The sequence below is a fragment of the Triticum dicoccoides genome, chromosome 7A (genome assembly GCF_002162155.2).
Source record: "Triticum dicoccoides isolate Atlit2015 ecotype Zavitan chromosome 7A, WEW_v2.0, whole genome shotgun sequence".
NCBI lineage: Eukaryota > Viridiplantae > Streptophyta > Magnoliopsida > Poales > Poaceae > Triticum > Triticum dicoccoides.
In genome coordinates this window covers 740,991,363-741,004,523 of record NC_041392.1, presented here as the reverse complement: position 1 = coordinate 741,004,523, position 13,161 = coordinate 740,991,363, and the positions used below count along the sequence as shown (strand labels likewise).

The window sequence follows — 13,161 nt, the reverse complement described above, 5'->3', positions numbered from 1 at the left end:
GGGGGGGGCAGTGACACTCACATATCTCTACTCTTATAAAAAACAGAGTTGGTGATGATGGTGTTCCTGCCATCCTGCAATATAGGCCATCCAATTTATATCCGACGGACAGGAAGGAAACTATGGCAATTTTTCAAAAAGATACCCACACCCCTCTCCGCATTTGCAAATAAGGCATTCCCTCGTTCATCCTTTTCTCCCACAAGATAAACTTCTCATACAAATGCATCTTGATGTTCCGTGCAACGCATGGGCATCTTGCTAGTAGGGAGAAGGAGTTTGTGTGACACATATCTAGCTATATTAAGGGATAGGTAGATAGCATATGTGTGAGAGACATTAGTGGTTGTGGGTGGGCGGAATTAAAGGGGTGGGCGTGTTAGACATAGAGAGCGTGTGTGTTTCTGTGTGATAGACTTGTAGGACGGGGTAGAAAGACGAATTTAACCCTGACGGAGGGAGAGAAATACACAAAGTGCGCGTGTGTGATTCTGATGCCAACAGGGAAATGAGATATGTATGCGTGTGAGAGAGATTGCACAATTCATTCACGTATCACTATCTAGCGATCGTGGACGTGCATCGCTTGAACATAAGTCAATATCTACTTCGTATCGTGGCCAAAGGTACAATATCGATTCAACGCTATAAAGATTGGACACTCACATATCACATTTTTTTCTATTTAAATAAGCCTTTTTAGTTGTGCATGCCAAAGTTACAGTGATGTTTCTTCAAACAACCAATGTAGCTATCATGAACATGCACCATTGTTACTCTTGCATTCAAATTCATTAGTCTTGGATGATTTAAGTTTCTATTTTGAAGTAATATATGTAATATTCATATATGAATTCAACAGGTACGCAATTTATGAAATGGAGGCTATGTAATCATATGAGGTAACACTTTTAAGTAGCTGACTACAATATCCATTTCTTTTTGTGCGCCTCTACACTAACACGTCAATGCATTATGTTTAAAGTAAATAACCAATGGCACTAAATTTTCTATTTACACGAGAAGTACATAGGCTGAGCGTTTGATCCTTTTTTGTGAACGCGCCACTACACCCGTACGATTGGCCGCGCCCGTGTGAACGTCCAAGTTATCGGCGCATCATCCTGAGTTATTGTCTTTTTTCTGGGGTGGACTTCACACCAGTTATTAACTGCTGACGCGTGCCCCGTGTACACAGTCTAGCATGACCTTCCCGCTAGCACGGTCCAAAATTAGTTGAAACTGGATACGAATGATCCCATGGGCGGCAAAATCTCCCGCCTCCTTCTTAAATTTCCGCCACCTTAGTCTTTAGCATGTGAAATCCCCCTTTTGTCCTTGGTGCACGGAGACCAACAGTTACAATACCGCCCTCATCTACATGATAGGTCGGGGCTGCTTTGGTAACTTCCGGTTCCCCCACTACACGGCACCCCCATTTCCTCTCCCCCTCCCGCAAAACGACCAACTCCACAGCACCAGAGCATCTTACATCACGCCGTCCGTACTTCATCGCCCTTTCTCCCCTCCCCTCTCGAAACCCTAGACTGCTCATCCACCGGCGTACCATAGCCCATTCACTGCCAGCAGTGTCCACCTCGCCGGATCTGCTTCTGCGGCCGCATCTACCCCTCCCACCTCCCCTAGAAACAAGTATACTGCCCATCCACCATTGTACCACAGCCCATTCAGTGCTGGCCTTGTCCACGGCGCCGGATCTACTTCGCCGATACTCTCATCAACCGCCGCGCATCTGCAACGGCTCATTCGTACTCCCCACCGGAGACTCTTCGTCCACACCCCCCGGAGCCGCCCCACCGACGCCCCCGTCACCGACACCTTCCTCAACCCTACCGGAGTAGCTTTGCCTATACCATTCTCAACCCTACCGGGGCCGCTTTGCCAACTCACAAGTCCACGGCCTCAGATCTTCTTCCTCGCACCCTCATCCAACCTACCAGAGCAGCTTCTGACGCCCCATCCACGGCCGCAGATCCGCATCGTCGACACCACCCTTAACCCAACCACCGGAGCAGCTTCTGACGCCCCGTCCACGGTCGCAGATCCGCATCGTCGACACCATCCTTAACCCAACCACCGGAGCAGCTTCACCTACGCCCTCGTCCACGGCCATAGATCCGATTCGCCCACACCGTAGTCCACCCTACCGGAGCCGCTCCACAAACACCCTACTCGACGGTTCTAGATCTCCTTACCGGACCCCGACAGCCAGCGCAGCGTCATCATCCTCAATGTTTCTAACCTAATTCCCACAGTCTGGAGAGATGCCAAGCACCCGCCACGGCCTAGGTACTTGTCACCTTTAAACCCGTCCAGCATCACCTGCCCGATGTACTTCAAATATACTAACCGGTCGCTGTTACCTGTTATGCAGCTGGCAAAAACTACAAGGACGATATTTCTTCTAGATCTAACAGCTTGGCCAACCAAGATCCTGGACTGAGGCATTGCTATGATCTTGTAAGCGCATCTCTCTCTCTCTCTCTCTCTTGTATTGTTCTATGCCTGCCAGCGTGCTTTGCTAGGATTTTCGACCAGTAATCCCTTTGTGCAGACAATGATTTCTACTACTGGCTGCTAAATTAGATATGTAGATGTCATACATGATACTACCTTCTACCTCCGTTCCTAAATATAAGTCTTTCTAGAGATTCCACTATAGGCTACATACGGAGCAAAATGAGTGAATCTACACTCGAAAATGCATCTATATACATCTGTATGTGGTCCATACTGGAATCTCTACAAAGACATATATTTAGGAACAGGGGCAGTACATTACACAAAATCGTAGGTGGCATGTAGGAATTCCAGTGCACTACATTAGGCTCCCTTAGAGTGCCTGCTAGTCCAGCATACAGAGTGATGGCTAGTTTATGGTACGCACACAATCGTTAATTGGTGGTCTAAATATGCGCAAGGGGTATGCAATGTAGTATCATGTAGAGATGTCTGAAATTAGCCGTGTCAACTTGCAGATAGGGTTACACAATGAAAAAGTACAAGATGTAGTGCTCCAGTGGCGATGGCTCGCTGGAGGAACCCTAGTGCTGCAGGCAGGGGATCGAGGTAGAGGGAAAGGGGAGAGGAGATGCAAGCGGGCAAGGCAATGAATGCTTGTGTGTTTGTTTTTACTTGAGGGTCAGGTGTGACACGGGCGTCAGCAGTTGCATTTTGAGTGTAATATAGGAAGACAACAGAGTCATTTCACTATTCCCCTTCCCTTCAATTTTTAGTGAGGTTCTACCTGAAACACCCCCCTCCAAAGCGAAATTAGTTAAGCCCAAGCCCATAACTAAAAAATGACTTCTTTACATCTTTTATGGCTTATTTTGACAATATGCCCTGAAAAGGCGGAATTGAACTGGCCCTTAACCTGCAATTCAATTGTGCGTGCAATGATGAATCACTCCTACCTGCTATCTGTACATTTAGGCATCATCATACATGGCATAACCTAATACATGTGCATTCCATTGTAGAATCTGGAATATGCAATGTTTATGTTAGTTCATACGTTGCACATGATGTTTAAATGCCCCTTAAATCTAGTCAGTCAAGTGATGGTCTTTAAGCCTCCTTCTTTGCTTCTTTTCTTGATATGTAAGATTTGCTCACACATCTGTTCAATTGCTTGTTTGCATCAGCCAGCCATACTAGGACTGTTTGCTTTGATTACTTGTTGTTCTTGACCTAAAACTCTAACAGATCTTGTCAACGATTTAAACACTAAGGGCTGCTGTGGTGGGGCCTTGTCTAACTCATAGGTGACATAAAGGTTTGGTTGTACATTACAGTAGGCAAGTATGTTAGGAAAGTATGCATATTTATCTTCCAAGGAGACGAGTAACTAGTTGACATAATTAGGTGGTGTTTTTTTGTTATAATCTCATCCTTTTGTGTTCACAGACTAGAAAGTATGCATATTTATCTTCCAAGGAGACGAGTAACTAGTTTGTGTCACCTTGCAGAGGGGGTGCAATGAAGATAAGATTGAGGATTTCCAAGTATAAGATGTTAGGAAGGAGCCTTGCAAGAGAAGTAGGAGCTGCACTGAGCCTCTTCAACCTGCTAAGGTAAGTCACTGTATGCAACTCAACAGTTCAATTCCTTGTTTGTTTCAGGCATAGTTAATTTTCTCTTTTCAATTGCTTTATTTGTCCTCAGTTAATGAGATGCCCAAATAATCATGCGTGATGTTCGGTACTTGTATCACTATTAGTTGACATAATTAAAGGCCTTACCATTTAACTACTCTGCCGAAGTGTGCATGAAGCTTTGAAGTCTATTAACCAACTATTATTGCATGAGGCTCACAATCTAGTTTATACTACGCTAATGATTGCATAGTTTTGCCTGCTGTAGTATGTTTGTATGAAACCCTCTGCTTTTCATTATGCCCCCTAAGACTTTAATTAAGGCACAGAATGGTCAACTGCTTGCTTACTTATACGCAACGTGTTGTCTAAATTTGTAACTTGTCTGTATTTTCGATTGGGCCCCAACATCATGCTCCTCTGGTGAGCTAAGAGGGATTTCTTATGCAGGCTGCACATACTATCTTTTTTATAATTTTTAAAATATCACCTGCTTATGCTCATGACGTGTAACATTTTTTTTGAAAGTGACGTGTAACATTATTGTTAGTCTTGTTTTGCCATGTAGTACAAAATAGTGTCTTGTTCGCTTCACTGTTGTAACTATATTTTTGCCCTAGTCATGTGTACTTACAGAAACATTTCAGGATGAAGTGACATCAACACAAAGATCTGCGAGCAGTGCGGCATGGCCGTTACCGAATGATTATGGATTGGAATTGGAATGTGATGATGTTCTCGAGCATCAACTAGAGGTGGCAAGACAATGTGTACATGATTGTCAACGTATAATCAACAAGTTGAGACTGGACATGCAGGTATTAGATGCAGGAGTCAAAAAAATGAAACAAGACACTGAGGTAACCATGAAGGAATTAGAGATTTTGCAAACTGAAATTTGTGCTATCTGAATCCGGCCAATCCTATTTTCTGAAGAGATTATAGTTCAAATGGAGTTAAGTTGATGCGCGTCCATGATGTATGAGCTGTATTTGCCCAGTGTATGTAATTTGCCGTTTGTGTATGCTTTATTATCACCTGTGCCGAACCATACTGCCCAGTGGGTATAATCGGCTGTAATTTCTTTATTGTATAGTGTAGGATTATTCTACCTTTCTATGCCTTGATCTCTTTGTTGTAATAGTGTAGGCTTTTTAGAGGTGATAGTATTGAGTAGGATAATTCTTTGAATATGCTATATCGTTCAAACGGGGGCCAATTCGCCCGACCATGGCCCTTCACAGGCCGTCGTATCCATGGGCCTTCTACGCCTCGTAGGATCTATGGGCCTTCTACGTCTCGTAGGATCCATGGGCCTTCTATGTCTCGTAGGATCCATGGGCCTTGTACGTCTCGTAGGATCCATGGGCCGCCGGCTCATTTATGGGTCTTGTACGGGCCTTTAATGGGCCGTAGACGGGCCTTTAATGGAAATTGTACGTTTTATGGGTTGACCATAACGGGCCGTTAATAGGCCGTATTTGGTGATGCTAAGAAAATGGCCCAACAGACTAACAGTCCACAAATGGGCCGACTGTAACGACGGGCTGAATTTGGCCCACAAACAGAAAATGACAGTAACGGGCCGTAAGTAACCGAATGCTGCAAATGAGCCCAAGAATAAATGGGCCCTCAGAAGGCCGAAAGTTAACTTGGGCTGGAAACGGCCCAACAGAATAATGGGTCGTTAATGGGTATAAAGTGATACACTGTTCATTACGGGCCAGTTTCACCACGGGCCATTAATAGGTGTAAAGTAATACACTGTTCATTACGGGCCACTTTCAGCACGGGCCGCTAATGGGCCAAGAGTTACAAAGGGCCTCATATGGGCCGAAAGACGTCATGGGCTATACATGGTCCAGAAGTGAAAATGGGCTGGAATCATATTGGACGGTCCAGATGACGCTACTGGGCCTAATTCAGATAGGGTGTAACGGGCCTTGGGTTAGCGGGCTGTAAATGGGCTATATGCGAACAGGCCGTTAACAGGCTTTCCATGGGCCGGCCCGCCAGCTTTTGACCAAGTCAAATGAGCCGGCCTTTTCACAGGAATGGGCCACTGTTGGGCCGTGTCACGTGTCGACGTATCATAGGCGCCTTCTGTCCAGTGAGTGGATGACATCTGTCCCAACGATGAGCCGACACGTGTTTCCTCTAGCCAATAATGATTTTACACGTGGAAAATCCCCATTGATCAGGGATGTTAACGGGTTATCGGATCCAAAACCCGACCCGATAGCTTAACAGCGTTCCGTTACGGTGGATGCCACGTGTCGGTCACCCTTGATGAAAGCACTATTGTGACGCGCGATTTATTTACACGGAAGTGGACACTTCCGTGCTGATAATTTTGGTAATGTCATGGAACACTTGTACGACATCACATGTATGACTATCTTGATTCTGTCATAAATTTGTCATGGATGTACATGCATGGCAAAAAAGTGACCTACTGTGACAAACACGTATCATCACGGAAGTGTATTTTTTTGTAGTGATAGGCACAGGAGAGAGAGGCGAAGATGATACGACGGGAGGTGAAGCAACAAAGGAAGACGAAGCGAACAAGCAGCAGGCGAAGAGGTGCTCCGTTCGTATTCAATCTCCACTACAGCAAAAATGTTTCAGCTCCTGTGTGACCGTTCGTATACCCATCGTGCGTGGCAAAAATTTACACATCGGCTCGGCTCATTCCCGCAACCCGCGGCGCGTTATGACGAGGCATGGCGGGCGGCGGAGGAGGAGCGCGCGTGGATGTCCCTCTTGTTCTCATGCTCATACATGTGGGGAAAGAACCTCCCTTATAAAGAGGTCCAACTCCCTCTAAACTAGGAATGTGAGACTAAACTTTAGTTCCAACTCTTGCCTTGCACGAATGGGCTGCATGGGCCTCTAGGATTTATTAGGAATTTCTGAAACTGCTATTGGGCTGGCCCAAAATAGACAAAATTCCAGCAATCCCCCACAATATCTAGAGGCACACAAAATTTGCCTTTGGTTCCAAAACACTGTTTTATATACCGGTACTACAGTGGAGACTGTTAAGTTGAACTTCCACCTAGAACTCTATGCTACACTAGTAAGCAACTTGAACAGTGGACCGGGCCTTGAACTGCAAGTTTTCCACGAATCTAGCTTCACACAAAGCCTTGAACGATACGTGGCTACCGTGGGTCTTCCCCGCGGGTGGAGCTTATGCATCATACTCCAAGACCTTTCATGAGTTTACTAGAGAGAACCGTACTCTCATAGATTGTGATGTTTAACAATCAGACTCATATAGGTGCGTTCTTCAAAAGATATTCGGCAGGACAACATCTCTGCTTCAATGAGCCACTTAGAACACATTAAGATATACATCAACTTGCCATGCAGATTTAGGAGAGTATTGCATCTTCATGGAGTGGTATTTTTAACAGTAAGGGTACTCTCCTCCCAATTGACCAACACTTTGTCTTCCACATCTAATTCACGGGATCTCCGATCACAAAGAATAGGTTACCACTGTGAACAACTCATATTGTGGGTCATACCCATCTCCGTCAATGCATTATCTATCACATTACGTGATAAACCCTTAGTAAAAGGATCTGCCAGATTTTTAGACATTTGGATATAATTCAATGCAATAACTCCAGAGTTTCTCATTTTTCTGACAGACTTTAACCTTCTCTGAACGTGTCTTGATGACTTCATGTTATCCTTTGAGCTGCTCACTTTCGTGATCACAGTTTGATTGTCGCAGTTCATAAGGATACCCGGTAAAGGTTTCTCAACAACCGGCAAGTCACTCAAGAGCCGACGAAGCCAATCTGCTTCGACCGTAGTTGTATCTAGTATTGTGAGTTCTGCTTCCATTGTTGACCTCGTTAATATGGTTTGCTTGCAAGACTTTCAAGAAACAGCGCCACCTTCATGAGTTAATACATATCCGCTCGTGACCTTTATCTCATCAGCATCTGAGATCTAGTTTGAGTCACTATACTCTTCAAGCACCTTTGGGTGCCCAGTGTAGTGAATTCCATAATTCGCAGTGCCTTTCAAATAACGCAAAACTCTCTCTAGAGCTTTCCAATGCACATCTCCTGGTTTTGAGACAAACCGGCTCAGTTTGCTAACAGCAAAAGAGATGTCAGGTCTTGTAGCAATGGTTAAATACATAAGCGAGCCAATAATCTGAGAATATTTCAATTGGTCTCTAGCAATTCTTTGATTCTTTCGAAGCAACACACTAGCATTATATGGTGTTGGAGAGGGCTTGCAGTCACTGTAGCCAAAGCGACTCAAGATCTTTTCCACATAGTGAGATTGAAGCAATGTAATCCCACCATCATCGTCTCTCAACAACTTGATGTTTAGAATGACACCAGCCACTCCTAAATCCTTCATCTCAAAACAACGAGATAGGAAATCCTTGACCTCCTTAATAACCTTCAGATTTGTTCCGAAAATCAGTATGTCATCAACATACAAGAAAAGGATAACTCCCTCGCCCCCACCATGGTGATAGTACACACATTTGTCAGCTTCGTTCACAACAAAGCCTGCAGCAGTTAAAGTTCTTTCAAACTTCTCATGCCACGGTCTAGGTGCTTGCTTGAATCCATACAAAGACTTCAGCAACTTGCACACTTTTCCTTCCTGACCATCTTGTACAAACCCATTAGGTTGTTCGATATAGATTTCCTCGTCCAACTCTCCATTTAGGAAAGCTGTCAGTTAAAGTTCTTTCAAACTTCTCATGCCACGGTCTAGGTGCTTGCTTCAATCCATACAAAGACTTCAACAACTTGCACACTTTTCCTTCCTGACCATCTTGTACAAACCCATTTGGTTGTTCCATATAGATTTCCTCGTCCAACTCTCCATTTAGGAAAGCTGTCTTAACATCCATTTGATGAACGAGAAGACCATGTGAGGCAGCTAGTGAAAGTAGAACTCGAATAGTGGTCAGTCGAGCCACAGGTGAGTAAGTATCGAAGAAGTCTTCACCTTCCTTTTGGGTATAACCATTAGCCACGAGCCGAGAATTGTACTTTTTAATAGTACCATCAGGCCTAAGCTTCTTCTTGAATACCCATTTGCATCCTATAGGTTTGCACCCATAAGGACGATCAGTTATCTCCCCAGTTTCATTCGCCAAGATGGAATCCATCTCGCTACGAACCGCTTCCTTCTAGTAGTCAGCATCTTCAGATGCATAGGCCTCTGAAATAGAACTGGGAGTGTCATCTATGAGATACACAAGAAAATCATCATCAAAGGACTTGGCAGTCCTCTGTTGCTCCTAGTAGGAACTTCATTGATCTCCTCCACATGATTTTCAAAGTGTTCCATCAAAATGGCAGGTTCAGTAATTGTAACTGGTTTCTGATTCAATGAACTAGGCATCTCCTAATTAGATGAGGTAGCCATATCCTTCATGGGAAAGATATCTTCAAAGAAAGTCGCATCATTCGACTCCATGATCGTACCGACATGCATGTCAAGTACGTCAGATTTTACAACCAAGAATATATAACCAATGCTATGAAAATCATATCCCAGGAAAACACAATCCACGATCTTTGGTCCAAGCTTGCGCTTCTTTGGAATCGGCACATTGACTTTCGCCAAACAACCCCAGGTTCATAGATAAGAGAGCTTTAATCTTTTCTTCTCCCATTCCTCGAATGGAATTAACTCTTTGTTCTTTGTGGGAACTCGGTTTAGGACATGACATGCAGTCAATATCGCCTCCCCCCACCATGCCTTGGAGAGACCCGATGTGTCTAACATGGCGTTAACCAAATCAATTAGAGTACGATTCTTTCTTTCGGCCACCCCATTTGACTGAGGTGAATAGGGAGGCATCCTCTCATGGATTATACCATGTTCCGCACAAAAAGCATCAAATTCATTGGAAAAATACTCTCCACCACGGTCGGACCTAAGCCTCTTGATTTTCCGATCAAGTTGGTTTTCCACTTCAGCTTTATAGATCTTGAAAAAGATCAAAGCCTCATCCTTAGATTTCATAAGATACACACGGCAGTATCTAGTGGAGTCGTCAATTAACGTCATGAAATATTTCTTTCCACCTTTTGTCAAAACACCATTCATTTCACATAGATCTGAATGTATGAGTTCTAGTCATTGTTGAGGAAATCGTTAACTGGTAGCTGCTCGGTTGGCTAGCGAGTAGGGGATTAATCGGCTAATCGGCAAGTTAATCGGCCATTTAATCAATTAATCAGACGATTTTTTGGTTTATCGACTACTCGGTGACCCTATGAGTAGAGATTAATCGGCAAGTTAACTGGTTAATCGGATGAATTCTTGAACAGGGGTTCTAGTGGTGCAAGATTTCTCGTTTCCGCAATCGTGTGAGACTTACGAGGTTGCTTAGCTTGCACACACACTTGACACTTAGATCCCTTGACAGTGGTGAAACTAGGGATTAAGTTCAACTTTGCTAATCGCGACATGCAACCAAAGTTAACATGAGAGAGACGTGAATGCCACACATTTGATTCACTATTATTGCGAACATAATTAACAACTTTATTGCAAACGTCTGATAAGGATAAACGAAACAGGCCTCCTGACTCATAGCCTTTACCAACAAAGGTTCCATACTTGGATATTACAAATTTATTCGACTCAAAGACAAGCTTGTAGCCATCTCTACATAGAAGAGATCTGCTAACAAGATTTTTATTGACGGAGGGGACATAATGCACGTTCTTCAGCCGCACGATCTTCCCTAAAGTAAACTTCAGATCGACCGTGCCAACACCACGAACAAAAGCACTTGAATCGTTGACCATCAGCATGGTGGAAGTCCCTGCGGTCTGATAAGACGGAAACATGGGAATATCACCGCATAAATGCACATTAGCACCCGTGTCAATTAACCAATCAGAAGAATGACACACTGAAAGAATAGTGGGAAATATACCATACCCAACATCCTTCATGTCAGTGTCTCCAATGACTACATTAGCGGTCTTGCTGCCTTTTCCAAGATGATGCTTGTCATAGCGATTAGGGCAACTAGTAGCCCAATGATCAGGATCTCCAAACACATGACAAACACCTTTCTTCTTGTCATTCTTCTTCTTGAAGTTCATGTGCTGCACAACCTTGTTCTTCCCATCAAACTTTGCTTTACCATCAAACTTGCCCTTGTTCTTGAACTTTGTGGGGCTGGAAGTTCTTCTTTTGTACCAGATTGGCACTAGATCCTCCCTCAATACCTCGAGCACGTATGTCCTTTGCTCTCGCCTTTTCTTCCACATCAAGAGTACCAATGAGATCCGGAACAGAAAACTCCTACCTCTTATGCTTCAGTAAGCTTGCTCAACCACGGAGCGCTCTTCAGTCATCTCGAGTGCGTCCCACATATCTTTTCCATTATCAATTGACGTATAAGCATCAACTATGTTCTCACCAAGAACACTCAAGAGAGCAGCCTGTTTCAATATTAGATAAAGCATGACTAATATAACGGGGATAAAACTAGTCATGCGATCTAACAGAGGTAAGGTAAGTAACGGCTCGGCTCAGCTGCGCAGCGGAGGAGGAGCGCGCGTGGATGTCCCTCTTGTTTTGGGGAAAGAACCTCCCTTATAAAGAGGTCCAACTCCCTCTAAACTAGCAATGTGGGACTAAACTTCAGTTCCACCTCTTGTCTTGCACAAATGGGCTACATGGGCCTTTAGGATTTATTAGGAATTTCTGAAACTGCTATTGAGCTGGCCCAAAATACACAAAATTCCAGCAGACCAAACGGGAGCGCCGCAATGCTGCCGACTTCCACCTCGCCGTCTGTGACCCCCTGTCCAGCAGATACGTCTTGCTTCCAACCATACCCGAGGACCTCGCCGCCCAGCCGCAGGAGTGCCTTTGGGATTTCCAGGCTGTGCTTGCTCCCAACACCACCGACGAAGGCGAGGAACAGCCCTTCAAGGTGATATGCATAGCAAGATACATGACGAAGCTTGTCCTCTTTGTGCTCCCGTCCACAACCATCCGATGGTCTATGGTCGAGCCTCCCACTTCACCTTCGTTGGAACGCATGTCCTATTTTGACTGCGTGCGCTGCTGCTTCTACTGGACACAGCCTTATGGCTGGAGTGACCATTTGATGGTGTTGGACACGCGCACTTTGAGGTTCTCAACTGTCGACCTTCTCACTGGCTACCATCTGGAGCTCAGCGATCTGCCTGACCAGAGCTTTGGTCATCGTCGCAAATGCCGTTGTGATGGGCCGAGAAGGAGCCCTTGAGATGTTTTCCCTTGTCGGTCAACATGGATCCTTTGCCCTCTACCATACCTCTCTGAAGAATAGTTCGCAGCAGTGGAAGCTAGAGAAGATCACACAGCTTCCTGGGCAGTATCATTCCATTTGCACAATGCGTGCAGCCGAGGGATTCTTGTTCTTCCGAGGCGCTCCAGAAGGTATTCATGTTGGGAATGTGGATTGCTACTCAATGGAGGTCAAGACTTATGATATTACCAAAGTCTGCACAAAGATGGAGAATACCTTCAATCCTAGACGTGCCCTCCCATACTTTAGCTTCCCACCGCTGTTATCGGAACCAACTATCTGATCAACCGGTAAGCCTAATTATTTCAGTTTATGTTGCCATTGGGTGCAGGCTATGCTTGCTCTATTCGCATGGTTATATAGAGAATTAATTATTGTTCTATTGGGCTTGACTACCACGTCAAACTAGCTAGGAGAGGTGGCCAATCGATGGTCTTATAAGCTTATATGAGTACTCTGTATTTTCAAGAGCATAGAGTTCACATGTTATGGTCTGCTATTTTTTATTTATCTTGCTTTACTGCAATAAGATGGCTATAGGATTCTTGGGAAGCACGAATAAGCTTTTGCACAGCAATATGTTCTTAAGCTATATTTTACTCTGTAATTTTGCAGATAGGAAAGATTCCCATTGCATCAACTGCAGTTGCTTCAAAATTCTACTCCCATGGTTATATAGAAAGTTAATTATTGTTCTATTGGGCTTGACTACCTTGTCAAACTAGCTAG

The 13,161-nt window shown here is 44.5% G+C and overlaps 1 pseudogene; it reads left to right on the top strand.

Moving 5' to 3' along the window:
* The window catches only part of LOC119334163, a 33,798-nt pseudogene extending 21,083 nt beyond the window's left edge, over positions 1-12,715 (top strand).
* Positions 12,716-13,161: the final 446 nt, after the last annotated feature.